Source organism: Mustela erminea, chromosome 11 (assembly GCF_009829155.1).
Source record: "Mustela erminea isolate mMusErm1 chromosome 11, mMusErm1.Pri, whole genome shotgun sequence".
Classification (NCBI taxonomy): Eukaryota; Metazoa; Chordata; class Mammalia; order Carnivora; family Mustelidae; genus Mustela; species Mustela erminea.
The window spans coordinates 47,018,607-47,037,357 of NC_045624.1; the positions used below are offsets into that span (position 1 = coordinate 47,018,607).

At 41.7% G+C, this 18,751-nt stretch overlaps 1 protein-coding gene and 1 long non-coding RNA gene across 4 annotated transcripts in view; one reads left to right on the forward strand and one right to left on the reverse strand.

The window, feature by feature from the left end:
* LOC116568686 overlaps window positions 1-10,771 on the forward strand; it is a 47,802-nt gene extending 37,031 nt beyond the window's left edge. Inside the window, exon 4 of the long non-coding RNA XR_004276727.1 lies at window positions 10,588-10,771. This is a non-coding gene — a long non-coding RNA (uncharacterized LOC116568686). The remainder of the gene's footprint in view (window positions 1-10,587) is intronic.
* The window catches only part of CREB5 (cAMP responsive element binding protein 5), a 403,227-nt gene that overhangs the window by 19,932 nt on the left and 364,544 nt on the right, over window positions 1-18,751 (reverse strand). The window lies entirely within an intron of this gene.

Here is an 18,751-nt window from a genome sequence, read left to right on the forward strand (position 1 = left end):
TTGCCTTTTCTTGTACACAGGCAATTATCATCATATCCTGAGGGGCACAATGTGCTAAGTACTGTATAATACAGTTATTCCTTGGAAACGTATCTTCTGTAGTGATGTTAGTCTGGTTGGCAAGCTCACGCTGGCTCCATGAAATATTTGCTAGGGGACTCAAAGTTCTCTCCAGATTTGTATTCTTATCTAATTAATGACAATGTTGTTCAATCACTGCAGAAAGGAAGAGTTGTATTTAAATGAGGGTCAAAGCAACCATGCTCCAGCCCTGTATAATATTAATGATTCTCGACTGGGTAGAGTAAGCTATTGTTGAATACCAATTGAATTCATCAAAACCTTTAGTTAAACACAAAGAACCTCCATGTGTGAGTGTTTGTCATTCATTTACTTGAGAGACAGAGAGAGGCAGAGATAGTGAGAGAAAAAGCACAAGTGGGGAATAGAGGGAGAAGCAGGCTCCCCACTGAAGAGGGAGCCCAAAGCAGGACTGGATCCCAGGACCCTGGGATCATGACCTGAGTCAAAAGCAGATGCATAATCGACTGAGCCACCCAGGCGCCCCAAGAACCTCCACTTATAAAAGAAAAAGAAAATAAAAGGGAGGGTAGTATGTGACAGACTTTATCTTAACATTAGATAATCATTGAAAACATTTCCTACATCCAGATTCAGTGACCAGTAAGCCTACTTGCTTCCTCTTTCATGAGTATCATCTCCTGACCTTCATCGTAGTAATCCTGAAGAAGTTAAGCTTCCTGAATCCCTGGGAAAGATTAGATGCTGGGTATTGTGTTTATTGCTACACAGAAAAGTGAACTCATACACCTCAACTCCAGTTTTTGAAATGAATTCATTATTTTTATAAAAACGCTTGTTACAAAAATTTAAGCAATGGTTGAAAGTAAAGTCAGCAACCAATGAACCAAACACACTGTTTATATTTGGTGGCTGAATGGCATTTTTCTACATGCATATGCAGAGGCGGAGAAATAAGGAGAATAATTTTATCACAGGGGGATAGTAATAGCATGGAACTTAGATTCTTCTTTGAATATAACATAAGCAAAAGAAGTAAATAAAATAAAACGAATTGCTGGACTTTAGATATGTGCTTCCAAATGAGATCCTTAAACTTAAGGGTGAAGAAAATTATGGAAAAGATTATAATGAAATCACAGCTGTTGTTTTGTTTTTGTTCTTGTTTTTTGAAATTAGGTAGTGTTGATAAGTTTTCTCAACTGTTTTTTGCAGTTTCATTATTATGAAAACATATAGCTATGTCGTAAAAAAAAAAAAATCAACTATCATAAGAATATGGGGTGAAAGACTAAAGGCACCTGCCTACTCTTTTCCTGCTAAACACCAGTCCCAAGTAATTTGCTTTTGTTCTCCTTAACAATAGATCTTCGATACCTTTCTATATGAGTAAAACCAGCTAATAACCATGGCTGGCATTATTCAAGCACTTGCCACACGCTACTCCTCAGTCTCCCCTAATCCTTAGACCAATCCTGCAAGGCTAAAAGAGAGACTAAGCCACTGGCCCAAGCTCACACACCACTAGAGAGATCTGTAGAGGTATGCTACCTCCACAGCCTATTCTCTAAACCAAGAAAGAAGGTGCCAGAAGGCACACCATGCACACTTGCCAAAAACAATTATGAACTATTTTATGCCACCTCCTTATCATCCAAAGAAAGGCAGAAAGAAGAGATAGGTCTATGATAAAATGAAAAGACAAGATGCCATTGCTGCGTGGTCCAGCGTATGGTTACTCAGACACACAATGAAGATCCAAATACACTCTTTCTGAAACTTGGCAGACAGAAGCGCAAATACAAGAATTTCCAGCAAGGTCCAGTGCAGCAGAGGATCCTGGGCCTATGGGGATCACCTCCTCTGTTATATTTGTGAAGAATGGATACTTGTATTTCCCCTCTCCACTCGCCCTCCCCCCACTCTGATAAAGTCCATGTGTCCCTTCTTTCTTGTCCCCACTTCCTCCTCACCTTTGGGTTTATGACCCTTTTGTCTTTCTAATGTTCAGAAGACAATATGGTGTATGCGCAGACACTGAGGGGTGTGGCCCTGTCTTCCCATCAGCCCTTGCTCTTCCCACGCAGTTCCACAGGACTTTGCATTTGATAGTCTTCTTGCCTGAAATGTTCTTTCCCTTTCTTCAGACACTTTATTTTTAGAAGAATTACTTATTTTAGGGAGAAAGCGAGAGAGTGCACGTGAGTGGGGGGAGGGGCAGAGGGAGAGAATCTTCAAGCAGACTCCCCACCTGCCCTGCCCAGAGCCTCAGGCGGGGGCTCCCAACCCCGACCCATGAGATCACAACCTAAGACAAAACCAAGAATCGGATGCTCAACGGACTGTGCCACCCAGGCCCCCCTCTTCAGACATTTCGTAGCGCTTAGCTCTTGGTTCCTTCTTAGTAAAATTCTCCCTGGTCTCCTGGTCAAAATCAATTCCTATTATTGCATAGTCCCAGTAGGGTCATATTCCTCTTCTAATTTCAATCTGTAGTTATGATTTTTAATGTGATTATTCAATTCATATCCATCAACCATTCCAGACTGTAAAGCTTCATGAGAGCAGGATCCACCTTGGATTTTGCGCAGCTGTTAAAGTGGCAGCTTTAGCACAGAGCCTAGTATGTAGTAGGCACTAAATTCATAGTTTGGTAATGAAGGTAAAGATGAACGAAGAATAGATGAAGGAATGAATGAATAAAAGAAACCTCTGAAGCTCATGAGGATGCAGCATTTTCATCTTGGATCACTGCAGGTGCTATTTGTCTGGAGGGATGACTCCATCAGTCAACCAAAGTCGGCAGAAAAGACTACAGAAGTACCGCAGGCAGACAGGCAGTAGAAATACTGTCAAGAGAGCTTCCCGCTCCACACCTGGCCTGCCCTCCCAAAAATGATAAAGGAAAAAAATTAAAGAAACAAAAGGAATGTGGCTTAACTTTCTCTTGAAACCCTTTCCTGAAAAAGTGGTATGGAAAATTGAAAAGCTATATAGTCGTGGGTCACTATGTTATCCCTTCAATCCTACAAACAACTTTCTCACCTTAAATTAGGAGCAAATGGAGCCTGACCAATAAATGCTCTGCATCAGATCTTCATCTCAAATAATTAGCTTATCCTGATAAGGGAAATTACTTGATGGCCTCAAGTCCATTGAGCATATTTCACGCCAAGACGATAATACTAATACGGCTTATAACATTCCATTTAATTATTTTTTCCCTCAACAAGTATTGATGGAGCTTCTACCATGTGCCAGGCACTGCGTTAGGCATGTCGTTATTTGCCACTACTGGAAGGAAATGGAAGATAATAAAACCAAAGCTTTCTCAGCACTGGGGAGAAAACACACACACTTTGGCAAGGAAATGAAGATTTTCAAGCACCCTTTAGAGAACCTCAGGCCTTGGGGTTGAGCCCACCATCCGAACATCAGCCTATGTCGTCTTTGAAGGAAAGCAGTGCCACTAAATGGTTATCGGGGCACTTCTGAAAGTCCTAAAGAACATACTTGCTTCCCTGTATCCTCGTGCCAACATGAATCATTGCAGGGTAAATCATCACAGTATACCAAATAAAGAGATTTGTACCCCACTCTTTCAGAGATGATGAATGACCATTAAATGAGTCCAAGCTGTATTTTGCAGAATGGTTTTTCTTTTTGAAGCTGAACTGTGTCTTGTTTTAAATAACATTCTACCTAATGCCAAGAAACGGCAAGGGAGAGAGAGGAAAATTAATGAGCAAATAAACATATATTTTTCAGCTATAAAAACCAGGCTCTTACTGAGGTGTGGCTGCACGAGAGAAAAAATGATTCTGTTTACTTTCTCTCATCCTCTACCACATCCATTTATTTGAGAGAGCAAATCAGGAGAGACAGCGAGAAGCCTGACACAGCTGGTTTCAGTCAATAAGGGTCATTTTCCTTCGGTCTGTGTATTTTACAAGATCCTTGTTCACTGTTCCCGATGGGAGAGTGGTGGGCCCGCTGCCCAGGATTGAGTCCTGTTCAGAAACCGGCTATGGACCTTGTCCCCGTCCCCATCCCTGGTTCTGCCCTGCCACAGGGGCTCAACCATGCCCCCCGGCCCCCACCGAATCTCCGGCTCCGGGTGATTGACAGTGTTGCACACCTGGAGAAGCCCAGGTACACCAGCACGTCATTACCGCCACTGGTTGCCTGCATGTGGGCCTGCGTGAGCACACACACACACGTGACACACCCACCCAAACTCACCGCAGGCAATTTATCTCCCATTAACAACTCGCTCTTGCCAATTAGAAACATTTGTGGAACTGTAAAAACATTTCTCCTCCATCTTCAGCGCAGCCGATTGCTTATGTTTTACAGACTCTGAAAGCCAAGCCGAATTAAACATTATTTGAAATTCAGCTGGGTGGGGGTGGGGAAGGTTGGAACATTCTTTGGAGAAAGGTTTTCATTAAAAACGGCTGTTGGGTTTTGTTCCAGAAAAAAATGTGATAACATCAAAATGTAGTGTTGTGGAGTTGACCACAAGTAAGAGCCTATCTGTATAAAAAGGGCAAAATCCATATTCGCATTTCCTTTCGAACACAGGATAATTGCCATCAGCGGCCTCCCCAAGGTATTGCTCGAAATGTAATTTTTTTTCTTTCTCTTCTCCAAACATAACTAATCAGGTAGGACGGCCAGCACAGGCTTCTGAATGGGACACATGGTCACTGGTATGAGCCCGTGTGCCTTCACCAGAGGGGTGCTTTGCAGTGTCGGTGACTCCTGACTTGCTTTAGATGTCAAAGATTTCTGATTTTAAGTCTCTGAATTAGTAACAAAACAAAAATAACAAAATCAAAAAACAAAACCTGATATTTATCTACTGAATTTTATGACTATTATATGGCCAGTTGGGATCCCCAGTGCTTCCCAAACTTGAGGAGAGATAGGGATGGGCAGAAAGAGACCGGTCATATAATGCCACACGTCAGGCACGTAAACTTTGAGCTTTATTTTGCCAAGACAGAAATACTTCTTTTTTTTCTTTTTTTTTTTTTAAGATTTATTTATTTCAGAGAGAGAGAAAGAGTGAGGGCTAGCAGGGGGAGGGGCAGTGGGAGACAGAGAGAATCCCCAAGCAGACTCCCAGCTAAGTGCAGAGCCTGATATAAGGATCTGTGATCCACATCTGAGCTGAAATCAAGAGCTAGCCATTCAACTGACTGACCGACCCAGGTGCCCCTAGAAATCGTTTTAATGCCCAGATTCACACCTGGGCATCAAGATATCCATTGAAAAAGATCCTATAACCCTGATAGCATCATGGATCTTAAAATGCACATTTATTTCAGGATCATCATTGAGATAAATTAACTAAAATTATACCTGGATTAATTGCTTAGAATAAAATACCTTTATTTTCAAAACTTTCATAATGTAACTCAGTGGTTTATTTAGCTCTGATGGTTTCATAATTTAAGTATTGATTTGCTTTAGGTTTGGTTTGGAGAATAAGTTTCAAATAAGTCTACCATGTTGGAAGGAGAGATGATCCGGGGAGGGCAAGATGTTATAAAGTTGAGAAGGAAAAGATATTCTTACTTTTTGTCATGTTGTCACTAAAAAGTATTAACCCTAAAGATATTAGAGATAATGTAATTACTAAAAAACCCCCCCACAAATGTATTATAAATCAACAGTACCTTGGAAAATGATGGAAGGACAACTCACAAATAAGAATGAGACCTCAGAAAAATAGAACTTCATCAGTTTTAATGAAAGCAAGGAAAAGATTTGGTGTTTGATTTCACTCTCCCATTTTTAACTTGTGGATATAACTTCTAAAATGAGGAAAAGCAGACCTAAGTGCTAGGTGATATGTTAAACTGTGGTGGTTAAAAAGCCAACCAAGCCCCAGAGAGAAATCTTAACAATTTCCCTGCCAGCCTTTTTCCTATTAATATACAAATCATATATCAATTACAGTCCTGCAAGAGTGAGCCTTTGAAGATTCTTATTAAATGAAGAAGTTAATGAAGGCACATTTATAGAATTATTTTATTTCGGATACCACTTCCCTGCATCTCTTTGACTCCGTGGCTACCTTTTATAAATCAGCAGGACGGTGAGCATTTTAAGAGGCTGCACATTTTAGTGAATTTCAGAACAAACTGATGTTCTGAGAGCCGGTGCTAGTGTTAATTCTGTTACAAGACTGCTTTCAGTCCTTTAGGTAAGTAAACCACTTTAGCTGTGTGCCTTAATCTACCCAAAAAATGAGGGCAGAATCCAGAGCTCCCAATCCCATCCAAGGAAGAATCTGAGTTGAAGTCTCTGTGAGGTAGGAATCTGCTGGAGAAGTGAGTTGCATGGATGTCTAGAATAACAAAAGAAACTCATTGTTTCAGAGGATTTCAAAAGAAGAACAGAAGCCTTGGAGTGAGAAGTCTTGGTTTCGAAGCATGGCCCCTTGGGTGGCGCAGCCGGTTAAGTGTCTGCCTTCAGCTCAGGTCATGATCTCAGGGTCCTGGCATCGAACCCTGTGTGGGGCTCCTTGCTCAGCAGGGGGTCTGTTTCTCCCTCTCCTCTGTCCCTGCTCCCTGCTCATGCTCTATCACATGCACATGTACACATACACACACACCCTCTCTCTCTCTCAAATAAATCAAATCTTAAAAAAAAAGAAAATGTATAAACGATAAACCATAAGGACATAAGGGATAATTAGTGGAACAGTGGAGTTGTCTTCTAGGTGGTACAACCAGCTTCTGATGAAAAATAACAAAATAAGATATTTAAAAATATTTTTTTTTCTTAACATTAAGCTATGTTTTACTCTCAACTTTAAAAATTCATAGTAAAGAGTAATAGAATATTAATCACCGATGAAAAGGAATGAAGTACTGATACGTGCTACAGCAAGGATGAATCTTAAAAACATGTTTAATAAAAGAAGCCAGACACGGAGGGTCGTATCTCATATGATTCAATTTAAACAAAATGCCTAGAATAGGTAAATCCACAGAGAGAAAACAGATAAGTGTTTGCCAGGGCTTGGGAGGAGGGGAGAATGAGGAGTGACTGCATAATGGGTACAGGGTTTTCTTTTGGGGCCAAGAGAATGTTCTGGAACTAGGTAAAGGTGGTGATTGCACAATATTTTGAATGTACTAAATGTTCCTGAAATGTACACTTTACAAATTCATGGTTGTATCATTTTATATGACTAGGATGTCAATTAAATTATTTTAAAAATAAAGCAGAGTAAGAATCTCATCTTTTAACAAGGTGCCAATAGAAACTCTTGACTTGGTCTGAGAATTACTAATATTCACTTTGATGTCACCTTAAGTAAAATGCTGTATTGTGAATAATAAGAGGCAAAAACATATTTTGCCCTCGAATGGCTACAGTCAATGCTGGATTTTTGTCTATGTCTCAGGGAATTTGACTACTCTGCAAAGACATTGGCACCGTCTTTTCCCTACAGCTCTGTCATCTTCTAGCTGGCTTCAAACTAAAGAGAAAATGCAGAAGCCATAGCCACCAACTGTGTATGGTTCAAAGCTGTTAGAGAGTATTAAATACAAAAAGAAAAGATTTTGGCAGACTGGCATCAAGGAGTCTAAAGAGAGAAATTGAACAGGGATCAGGGTAACATCTTCTGCTCGGTTAACAAAAACAAAACCAAACCAGACACACAAAACCCCAGTGCTGTCCAAAGGCAAGTTAGTGGAATAATAGAGGGTGCAGGAATTTCGTGCAAATTTATAAAGCACCATTATGTAATGCACACGTAAAAATAGCTGATGTGACTTTCAGTTGCATCAATGAAATGAGACTGTAAAACATAATGTAAGAGAGTGAGAGTCCTGTCTGTTCACCTCTGCAGGGGCCACGAAGTGCACCATACAAGCCTATGTCCCTGCATCCCTGCCCCCTCTTCCAAATATCTCAGCATCATGTCTGATAGGTGTTGGATTTTCTCCATATTCCAATTCTTAACTGGTGGACATACATGCAGTTACCATTCTTCCCTCTGTAATAACAGTGCGATGAACATTCTTATATCCACACATCTTGGCATGTTTACCTATTTTGAAAAAGTGTTCATTAAAAAAAAAATACAATGAATTGATCAATCCAGTTGGGTTTAGCTTCTGGGTAGAGGTGATAGTGATGGTGGTGGTGGTAGTGTATGTGCGCGCGCACATGTGCTCATGCAAGGAATGGGGATTGGGGGTCTGTTAACGGAGAGCTAAGAGGAAAGCAAGTGGGGACACCTGTCAAGTATCAGCTCTAGTTAAAGAGCCTTTTCTTGGGTCTTATTTTCGTATTCGACCCATACCCCCATACCTAGGTGAGCTATTGCCTTATTATAGTTTTAGGGTTCCTTGCTCCCTTCAGGTCACTGAGCTCCGTAAGCACTATGGGATGACCTTGGGTACAAACTTGGCTCTAGTAGATATTACAGCCTCCTGGCTGGTTTCCCTGGCAATTTTAAAGGTGCTGAATACACAGTGGGCTTAGAATAAATATTTGTTGATTGCCTGCCTGCCTGCCGCCTGCAAGTCTCCAGGAGTAGTGCCTAACCATGGAATGTCTTTGAAGCACTGGCCTATAATTTTCTCCACAGAAAGAACACCTTCTGGTGGTGGTTGTGGGGAGAATAATGCCCTTTGTCTTGCTAGCAAACACTGCTCACCCCCAAAACCCCAGCACCTGCAAGCCTGGGTAATTTTAGGTGAGGGCTTATTTCCAGCTTTTATGGAAGAAGAAAGTTCTATTGGAAAAAAGTAATCCTTTGTTATTTTATCTTGGACGAGCTTTTAATCAGAAACATAGGCAGTAACATATGTTAGAAAAATATATATGAAACATAGAACTTTGCATTTGTAATTTGCTATGGAAAATCCATGCTAAGGCAACATTAAGTTTGGGATTTTAATTGCACAGGAGTCAAGAGAACTCAGAGTTCAAGTTCCCATGGAAAGCAAGCTTCACTCCACATGTGCATCCCAGGACCCTTCCTGAGTGGGATGACCTAATTATTTGGCAAAACATGGTGCAATGAAGAGTGATAGAAAGGATTTCTCCTCACTGTGACACTTCCTATCATCCTAAGCAAGATGGACAGCGGTCAACACTTAGCTCTATAAACTGTATCCTTTTTAATGTACAGCAATTCCTGGTGAATCTCATGATGAAGTAGTCCATGTCTTGTGAATGTGCTACTTGGGTAGAGGCACCACTCAGCACCACATGCCTGGGGCCCTCCGGTGGACCCTGACCCATGCCCTTCTGAGGACAGCTGTGTTGAGTGGGCACTGTCCCCCTCACCCGTACTCTACCACCAAAGGACATCTCTCAGTAATTCAGATACTTGAACTTCTGTTTCTGAAAGTCTAACTAGAAGGCCTCCTAGGGATTCAAAAGACTTTCTCGGACACACCTCTGCCTCATCCTGAAGAGACTTGTCCAAGAGAGCTGTTCCTCGTTGTCCTCTGGTTTCATTCCAGTTGTGGGAAGATGGCAAGATGTGCATTACTGTCTCTGTTAGAGACATAAGATGTCTGGCCAAGGGGACCACAAATTTATTATAATAAGAAGTCTCTAGGTGTTTCTCTCTAATTATGGGTAGTAGATTGTATGAAGTAAAAGGTGTCCTACCCCTTGGTATCTATATCCAAATCCATCTAGCATGTTCCATATGTGTCCTGTACTATCTTTCTCCTTGGTAAAATGGTAATGATATCTTCTGGTTCTCCAGGTCTCCTTTGCCTCCTGATCTGACCCCTGCCTGAGTTCTCTAAAGTGTGTTAACACTGAAATAGGAAAAGGGGAGGAGGGAGAGGAATTGGGGACAGTGCAGGTAGAGAGGGAGATTGTAATAAACTCTGATTCTTAAAGTGTTGCTTAACTTCCTTTTTAAGCTTTGCAAATGTTAGTGGTCCACAGTCAAATCAACTTGTGGTAGTTTCACTACACTGTTCAAGGAGAGTTCTAGGTCTTGACTGTTAAAGATCTGGGTTATACAGTGATCAACTCAGCAGCCCTTAGACCATACAACAGCACATCTCTAAACAGCCCCCAGTCTCTGAGCACATCAAGAATGAAACAAGATGAAACCAGAATGGGGGACAAACCATAAGAGACCCTTAATCTCAGGAAACAACTTGAGGGTTGCTGGAGGGGAAGGGGTTGGATGGCTGGGTGATGGGCATTGGGGAGGGTATGTGTTGTGGTGAGTGCTGTGTGTTGTGTAAGACTGAGGAATCACAGACCTGTACCCGAGAAAAATAATACATTATATGATTTAAAAAAAAAAAAAAAAGGATCCTTGCTGCCACCTATGAGCTGCCTGGTCCTGCTGAGCAGAGAGGACCTGGAGATCCCTGTCAGACTCAAAATAAAGACACATCATTGCTAACAAAAACTCTCACAGCACAGTCTTTGGTGTTTTAGGCAAATCACACCAGGGTGAACAAAGCTGGGCTTGGGGAAGCCACAGAAAAACATCGACACCCTCCCCACCCCACCCCACCCCATGTGTTTACATTATAGGCAATTTCCAAGAGGAGCCATTTACAATTCCTGGAGAACCTGGCTACTGGTGTGTGTGTACAGAAAGTTAAGCATAGGGAGAGTTTGTGAATTTTGCCCTGATGATGGTGAATTTTGAAGATGATGGTGCAGAGCACTGCCAAACAAAAAATAAGTAACAACTTGTTTCTGAGCTGATGTGCATCCAAATGATGTTCGTTCTCACATGTATTTTTAAAATTCCATTAATAGGGGCGCCTGGGTGGTTCCGTGGGTTGGGGCCTCTGCCTTTGGCTTGGGTCATGATCTCAGGGTCCTGGGGCCCTGAGGCTTTCTGCTCAGCGGGGAGCCTGCTTCCCCCTCTCTCCCTGCCTGCCTCTCTACCTACTTGTGATCTCTGTCTGTCAAATAAATAAATAAAATCTTTTAAAAAATTCCATTAATAACCACATTTTGGAAAAAAAAGAAAACAATAAAATAACCATGTATTGAAACATTTCCAGTATTCTATGCTGTTCTTCAGTTTTAGAGTTTTCTCTGAAGTTTTTCTTTTTTTGTTTCAGGAGGCCTGACCCACAGAATACATGAATTGTTTGGCCCATTTTTGAGAGTGGAATCCCAGGCCCTTGAGAAGCTGCTTTTTTATCTCTTTGTTTCTGTCGTCTCCCTGGTGTACAACTCAATGAACCAGAGATTTAAATCTACCATTTTACTGCCTAAACACAACTAGTGGGGGTGCTGGGAAGGGGAATGTGGAACCATCTCTTTAAATCACATTGTTGGGGCACCTGGGTGGTTCAGTCTGTTGAATGTCTGCCTTCGGCTCGGGTCATGATCCCAGGGTCCTAGGATCGATCCCCATGTTGGGCTTCCTGCGGGGAGCTTGCTTCTCCCTTTCCTGCTTCCCCTGCTTGTGTTCTCTCTCCCTGTCCCTCTCTGTCAAATAAATAAAATCTTTTTAAAAAAATCACATTGTCACAACTGAGTACCATTTTGAAAATGCCAATTAGAAAGCTTTCTGGTGGATTAATTGAAAATGGCCTAATAATTTATTTTCTAACAAGTTTAAAATGCCATTTTCATGATCTGTCTCCTTTTTTGCTCAAGCAATTTCGTTTCTGGCTCCCAATTTCTCTTAAGCAACTGCTCACTAGGGGCTGAGAGTACTATAGTAGCTTGCCCTAAGTCAGAACCTTCCTTCCAGGGAGAGCAAAGCACTTTGCAGATAGTAAGTAAGCCTCTGCGGCAGGTAGCAAAAATCCCTCCCCATGTTCTGGAGATACAGGAAATTCCAGTGAAGACATGTTAAGTCCCCTGCTGAGAAGCCAGTGCAGAGAAAAGGACTTTTGTTTTAAGATTATGTTATATTATTTTATTTTCTTGTAGATGTTAGAAGCTCTTTTTAAAAAATTTTAATTCCAGTATAGTTTACAGAGTGTTATATTAGTTTCAAGTGTACAATATAGTGATTCCACAATTTCATACATCACCTGGTGCTCATCATGACCAGTGCCCTCCTTAATCCCCATCCCCTATTATCCCATCCCCCAACCCATCTCCCCTCTGGTAACCATCAAGAACTTGTTTCTTTTTTTTTTCCCCTAAAGATTTTTTTTTTTCTTTTTAAATTTGACAGACGGAGATCACAAGTAGGCAGAGAAGCAGGCAGAGAGAGACAGGAGGAAACAGACTCCCTGCTGAGCAGAGAGCCTGAGGCAGGGCTCAGTCTCAGGGCCCTGGGATCATGACCTGAGCTGAAGGCAGAGACTTTAACCCACGGAGGCACCCAGGCGCCCCAAGAGCCTGTTTCTTGGAGCACCTGGGTTGCTCAGTCGATTATGCATCTGCCTTTTGCTCAGGTCATGATCTCAGGGTCCTGGGATCAAGCCCTGCATCAGGCTCTCTGCTCAGCAGGGAGTCTGTTTCTCCCTCTCTTGCTCTCCCTGCTTATGCTCTCTCTCTCAAATAAATAAATAAAACCTTAAAAAAATAGTCTGTTTCTTGGCTTTTCTCTCTCTTTTCCCCCCTTGCTCGTTTGTTTTATTTCTTAAATTCCACATATGAGTGAAATTACATGGTATTTGTATTTCTCTGATTGACTTATTTCACTTAGCATTATACTCTCTAGTTCTATCTATGTTGTTGCAAATGGCAAGATTTCATTCTTTTTATGGCTGAATAATATTCCATTATATATAATATATACATATTTTACATATGTATACATATATACATATTTTATATATAAAATATATAAAAATATATATTTTATATATATATACATACTTTACACACACACACACACACACACACACACATACCCTACAACTTATTTATCCATTCACCTATCAATGGACACCACTTGGGCTGCTTCCATAATTTGGCTATTGTAAATAATGCTGCTATAAACACACCGGGATGCACGTATCCCTTTGAATTAGTGTTTTTACCTTTTGGGCTGTAAATAGAGAAGAGGTTTGAACCTGATGCTCTTTGTGGTGCAGCCTGACAGCTTGTCTGGTTAGAAGAAAGCTCACAGACAATAAACGGCTATGGTGGAGAAGTCAAGGAAGGAAGGAAAGAAGCAAAAGGACAGAGAGAAGGGAAGAAGATGTATAGAAGAGTAGAAAGAGGGGAAGGAAGTCAGTTCTACCTGGAACTGGAAAACATGCTCTATCCAAGGGCTCCAATATTTCTATTTATTAATTTACAATGATAAGGCAGAATCATTGTAAAAGAGAAGTGAATATGACATTGAGTCAAAGTGTTTCAAACTCCAACAAGTCCAATTCCCTTTTTTAGAGAAGTGTCCATTCCACTCTCGTTTCCGGATAAATTCATCACTAAAGGGTATTATCAAGTGGTTTCTTCTTTTCACCATATGCTAGTAAGACTGTCTGGATTTGATGTGGCAGGTAAGGAAGAAATTGCATCTCATAGGGTTGTTTTTATATGGGTAACATCATATATAGACACTTTCCCACTTCTGCGAGGTTTTCAAACCATGCGTGGTTAACCAGAGGCTAACAAAATGGTTAACCAAATGTGTCAACCACTAAGCCAAGTGGAAATAGTGATGGTATTTGAAGCACTGGAGAGTTGTTCTCCCATTTTTGGGACACATTCCATCCAGCATCCAGCCCGACTTTCAGAATGGTGTCATGTTTGAGGAGCAGGTTTGGGGCTGTCGTCTTCACACGAGTGAAGCCCAGCCAACCAGGGGAAGGGCCATCTACGTTTATAGCCTGCTTCTCCTTCAGAGCACATGTTGCAGATCTGGGTATGAATTGAGACATTTTCTCCAGTGTGTCCACCGTAAGTGAGCTCACCACTCAGTTCTGGTCTGACTAACTGAAGGGACCAAGCCCATCAAGTGGGAATCTTTTTAAAGTAGGAGGGTAGATTGTTTTTCTTGGTACCATTTCAGTGCCTGCTAGTTTTTCGTCTTTCTTTCTTTTCTTCTGCTCCAAAGTATCCTTTGATTTCCTTCCAAAACCCATTCATTACAGGAAGTATATCATTATTAAGCTTCCTTGGTGGGACACCCAATATCATATACTTTGCCAAAGAGGACAACTGTCAATAGTCAAACACTAAACTTCTTACAGTTGGGTAATGTTATTTAGATGAGGGCTATTTTTTTTTTAAATGCACTGCATTAATTTGTGTTATTTAGCAGTTCAAAATTCTTTCTAGAAGTAGGGAGAATATGTACTAAAATCCATTTTTAAAAAAGAAATAAATATTATACTCTTCTGTGACTGACCCCAACTATTTTTCCTAAGGAGAAAACAAGGCTTTAAATCAGAATCCAACAAAAGTAAATACATCTAGGGACACCTGGGTGGCTCAGTGGGTTAAAGCCTCTGCCTTCAGCTCAGGTCATGATCCCAGGGTCCTGGGGTCAAGCCCCACATCGGGCTCTCTCTTCAGCGGGTAGCTTGCTTCCCCCTCTCTCTTTGCCTCTCTCTCTCTCTCTTTTTTTTTTTTTTTAAAGATTTTATTTATTTATCTGACAGAGAGAGATCACAAGTAGGCAGAGAGGCAGGCAGAGACAGAGGAAGAAGCAGGCTCCCCACTGAGCAGAGAGCCCGATGTGGGGCTTGATCCCAGGACCCTGGGATCATGACCTGAGCCAAAGGCAGAGGCTTAACCCGCTGAGCCACCCAGGCACCCCTGCCTCCCTTTAAAAAAAAAAAAAAAAGTAAATACATCTAATTGCTTTTGTTCATTCTTTCAAAATCTGAAATTTGATCTGGGCATACAACATTTCTCCGCTTCGTGTTTTTGGATGGAAGACTAGGGAGGCACAGAGGAAGAATGGATGGAAAAGGAACATGTCTTCATTCTTTTCAATCTCTCTTTTCATCCCAGATTAAAAATTTTTCACTGGTCTTAGTTTTTCATTTAAAGATAGAGTGTGTATCACAGGACAAAAATCAGGAACCCTAGAAGTATGTATTCATGATCCATGCTGATTACACCAATATTTATTATTATTTTAATCTTTTTAAAAAAATATTTTATTTATTTATTTGACAGACAGAGATCACAAGTAGGCAGAGAGGCAGGCAGAGAGAGAGGCGGAAGCAGGCTTCCTGCTGAGCAAGAGCCTGATGTGGGGCTCAATCCCACAACCCTGGGATCATGACCTGAGCCGAAGGCAGAGGCTTTAACCCACTGAGCCACCAGACACTTCTTTGAATCCTAATTTTGAACCTTGTTTCAGATGCAGAGATAGAAGCACTGTCTTCCATTCTACTGCCCTTGACTTGGTTTTTATCTTAGAAATCAGGTCTTTGTAAACTCAGTTGGCAATTAATTTTAAGTACATTATCAAAAGTCTACCACTACCTTTTACCTGGTCCTGATAAGGTATGGTGTTTCCAAAGCACTGACCATTTGAATTCAGTGAATGGATCTGTTGGTAAGATTGACCTATTTTAAAATGGAGACACCCCCCAATGAAGTGTATAAGGAGACTAGATGATAGGGTTGCAGCATCAGTCTACTTGATTTCCTTCTAAATGACGGTAACTACCTACGTAAGAGGCAAACATCACACGTTAAGCAAACTGATCGTTTCAGAACTTCATGGTTACAAATATCATGAATCAGACATAACTCAGATTTAGATTTAACATTGTCCTGAGTTTCAAGGCTGGTTCAAAGAATACCTATAAAACATCAAGCACGCACACAGACAAACTCAGTGGAGTACTCACGTCTCCAGCAATAGACATAGGAGGATTCTGTTTATTTGGAGAAAATACGGTTGTCAGGACAACTGAGTGAGACGTTTCAAATGTGATTTAAAGTCATACTCTTTAAGTACACTAGAAAAACAGCGAGGCTACCCTTTTAGGGAGATTAACACGTCAGATGCACATCTGAGATTTCCACACCCCGGACTGCCAAAATAGATGCCAATTTAGGAATATGGAAGACTTCAAGTAATTGACTCCCTCACTCTTCTATGCTCTTGGGGAGCGTGGGTGATGTACACAGCCAGGGCTCTGATGCACTAAGGCTGGCCATTAAATGTTCCATGACATTTTTTTTTTTTTTTAACCTGAAGAAGTTTAACCTGGCTCCACTTCAGCTAGGGTAATGGCAGCCTCCCTCCCAAAGATTCCTTCTACCCTTCCAACTGGCAAATGCTTGCTTCATTTCCTCCTGTAGAATAAGGATCATGCAGAATGGCTGGCTGAGCACGGCACAGCTCCTCATTCCGCACTTGGCCGATGTTTGGAGGGAAGCGCTCATGCTTTCAACACAAATTTACTGAGCATTTAGTCCGTACACAGTAAGAAATACAAAGACGAAGCCGATACTGTTCATTTTGCCCCCAAAAGCTTGAAATCTAGGAGATTCCATCGTCTGTGAGGTGCTATGACATTAGAGATTAAGTGGGCTATTTCTAGTGAGATTTTTTAGTTCAGGGTTAGAGTGCTCTCCCTTGAATTAAATAGATATTGCTGCTGCTCCAGGGCTGATCGACTTTCTTAAATTGCGGCATATCAGATGCATGTAGTTTCGCCCGGCCTACGCTGGGACTTTAGTTATGGTTGCTGCCAGTGTTTCTCAACCAAGGGTGATTTTGCCTCTGTCCCTGGCAATATTTGGCCATATCTGGAGACATTTTTGATTGTCACAACTTAGGAGGGAGGTGCTATGATGTCAAGTGGGTAGAGCCTAGGAGGCTGTTAAACATCTTATGCATGGGACAGTCCTTCACAACCAGGAACTATCTAGCCCCAAATGTCACTAATGCCAAGGTTGAGAAACCCTGCCTTAACCTGACCCCCAGGTTAATCAAACCATACTAAATGGCACTTACCAGTTATTTGTCTTATTACTTTGAAGGGGACACTCCAAGACCACTATTGGATGGGTATTAAAATAGGCTTGCATCAGAATCCAAGTGAGTAACAAAATATCTTTTGTGCAACATTTCTTCTTGGTCCTTAATGAAATTCATCACCTCCCTTTGGCTCATAATAGTAGTGACAATCACAACACTGAGAATTTAGTTTTCTTAACCAGAGGCTCTGGTAACTGGAAGAGTTCTGGAGCCCACCTGGACCCAACCATTAACATTTATTTATTTAAGAAGATAAATTTCACAGATTAAAAAGCCGAGGATCCGAGAGATCAAAGGCCATTGTGAGCAGATGACAGGTTTGAGGTTGAGGGCGAGCGAATTAGAGCCCATGCCTCCCGACCTGCGGTCCACGTCCTCCTCTGCTACCCTGGAGATGAATGCGGGCTCAGCTCCATCTTGAACATTAATAAGGAACAGAAATGGCATCTGAAAATGTGAACTAGTCCATGTGCTGTGTATTTTCCATGGCATTCAGTCAATGTGTCCTCAGGCTGGGGGCTACTTCTTTCTTGTCAGGAGCCACTGTGACAGTGTCAGCCACTGTGCCACCAAGGAGCCCCAGGGGCAGAGTCTGTGAAACCCATAGGCATCTGCAGCTCCTCAGCTGGAGACAGGTGCTATTCTGGTAGGATCTGCCAACCTAGAAGGCAAGGGCAGCTCCTAAGACCTTTTGGGGAGTGTTACCAAGGGCATAACCATATTCTCCTTTACCAGCGGTGGCTGGGGGAACGTCTCTCAATTTTCTTCCTCTGGCTTCCTAAAATGATTATTGGATTGTTATTTTTTTTTTTTTAAAGATTTTATTTATTTATTTGACAGACAGAGATCACAGGTAGGCAGAGAGACAAGCAGAGAGAGAGAGGAGGAAGCAGGCTCCCTGCTGAGCAGAGAGCCCAATGCAGGGCTCCATCCCAGGACTCTGGGATCATGACCTGAGCCGAAGGCAGAGGCTTTAACCCACTGAGCCACCCAGGCGCCCCATTGGATTGTTATTTTTACATCTCAAACAATTCCAGCCCTGGGAAGGTCCTCAGAGGGAATTACATAAAGCTTCAGGCCTGATATTCTCTTCTTAAGTCATTTATTAGTTTTGCATATATCTGGATACAGCCTATACAGTGGGAAAAGAGACACATGCCCCATTTGTCTGCTGAAAAGTAGTTAAACGTGAGCTCTGTATTACGTAGTGAATTTAATAGTTCTACTTTTAAGTAATGAACCCCCAATCCAGAGATTCCAATACACATTCTCATAAACCTTTTCGTACATAGACTGGACATCTATTTAGTCAACAAAGGTGGGGGGGGACTTCCCTCCAACCCCCATCCTACCTTCTGTCTATAGAGAATTTCAAGAGGGGCCTAGGAGATGGAAAGCAAAGTATCTACAAGACTTCTCTTTACTTCCTTTCTCCTCTCATATCTGTAAAATAAATACAGAAACAATATTTAAGTTTGACTTTTCTGTTTTGTGTGGCTCGTTTTCTGGGGGGAAAGGCATGTAAAATGGGTGGCCATAAAGTGTGATACAACTTGGCTATCTCCTCTGTCAGCCTCCTGACACTATCACTAAGATTCTCCTTGAAACAATCACCATCTGTCTCCTCACACTATTGGATCTGCCTCACGACCAAGGAAACGAACAAAGCAAGGGGCCAGAGTGTGAGTGTGTACATGTGTGTGAGTGTGTGTGTAAGATGGAGGAGGACAGGGGAGGGGGAAGGTACCATGGCATAGAACCAGGCCCCAGAAATAATGCAGAAGTCTGCTCTGAGATTTTCCTATAGACCTTTAAACAGGA